This window comes from Octopus bimaculoides, chromosome 2 (assembly GCF_001194135.2).
Source record: "Octopus bimaculoides isolate UCB-OBI-ISO-001 chromosome 2, ASM119413v2, whole genome shotgun sequence".
NCBI classification, from domain to species: Eukaryota; Metazoa; Mollusca; class Cephalopoda; order Octopoda; family Octopodidae; genus Octopus; species Octopus bimaculoides.
Genome location: NC_068982.1, coordinates 185,197,260 through 185,198,266, shown reverse-complemented (window position 1 = coordinate 185,198,266; position 1,007 = coordinate 185,197,260). Strand labels below are relative to the sequence as shown.

The window sequence follows — 1,007 nt, the reverse complement described above, 5'->3', positions numbered from 1 at the left end:
TTTATCGACCCCGAAAGGATGAAAGGCAAAGTCGACCTCGGCGGAATTTGAACTCATAACGTAACAGCAGACGAAATATCGCTAAGCATTTCGTCCGGCGTGCTAACAATTCTGCCAGCTCACTGCCTTTGCATCAGTAGAAATACTGATTTAAAATTTTGGCACAAGGTCAACGATTTCAGGGGATAAGTAAATCGATTAAACCAGCTCCAGTACACAACTGGTAATTAATTTATCAACCCCAAAGTCGACCTCGATGGAATTTGAACTCAGAACATAAAAACTGACAAAATACTGCTAAACATTTCATCTAGCATGCTAACATTTCTTATTTCTTTATTGCCTACAAGGGGCTAAACATAGAGGGGACAAACAAGGACAGACAAAGGGATTAAGTCGATTACATCGACCCTCAGCGCATAACTGGTACTTAATTTATCGACCTCGAAAGGATGAAAGGCAAAGTCGGCCTTGGCCGAATTTGAACTCAGAATGTAACGGCAGACAAAATACCACAAAGCATTTCGCCCGGCGTGCTAACGGTTCTGCCAGCTCACCGCCTTTGTGTTAGTAGAAATATTGCTAGAGTAACTGGTGCAACAGTAACATACATCTGTCCATTGCATGGTGTTGTCAGGTAGTGACAGGAGAGACAACCGTGTAGGAGTCAGTGGTGTGATAATGCCTGGGTGGTGTATGGCAGTGAAGGCAGAGGGGGAGTGACAAGAGAGATGCTGTAAGGTGTGATACTGGGTGGCAGGAGTGGCAGAGAAGCTGCAGTGATAGTCATGGTAGTATCGGTGAATTGGATATTGACACTGGCTATAGTGTTGGTAGTAGCATTGCTGGTTATGTTTTCTGTAGGAGTGGTAATTCTGAGGACAATATTGGTGGTGGTGGTGGTGGTGGTGGTGGTGGTGGTTGTAGTAGTAGTAGTAGCAGCAGCAGCAGCAGTACTTGTAGCAGCAGCAGCAGCAGCAGCAGTAGTAGTAGCAGTCGTAGTAGTA

The 1,007-nt window shown here is 45.1% G+C and overlaps 1 protein-coding gene across 2 annotated transcripts in view; it reads right to left on the bottom strand.

The window, feature by feature from the left end:
* LOC106875383 (ankyrin repeat domain-containing protein 31) overlaps positions 1–1,007 on the bottom strand; it is a 97,768-nt gene that overhangs the window by 8,766 nt on the left and 87,995 nt on the right. The gene's annotated exons all lie outside the window — the stretch shown is intronic.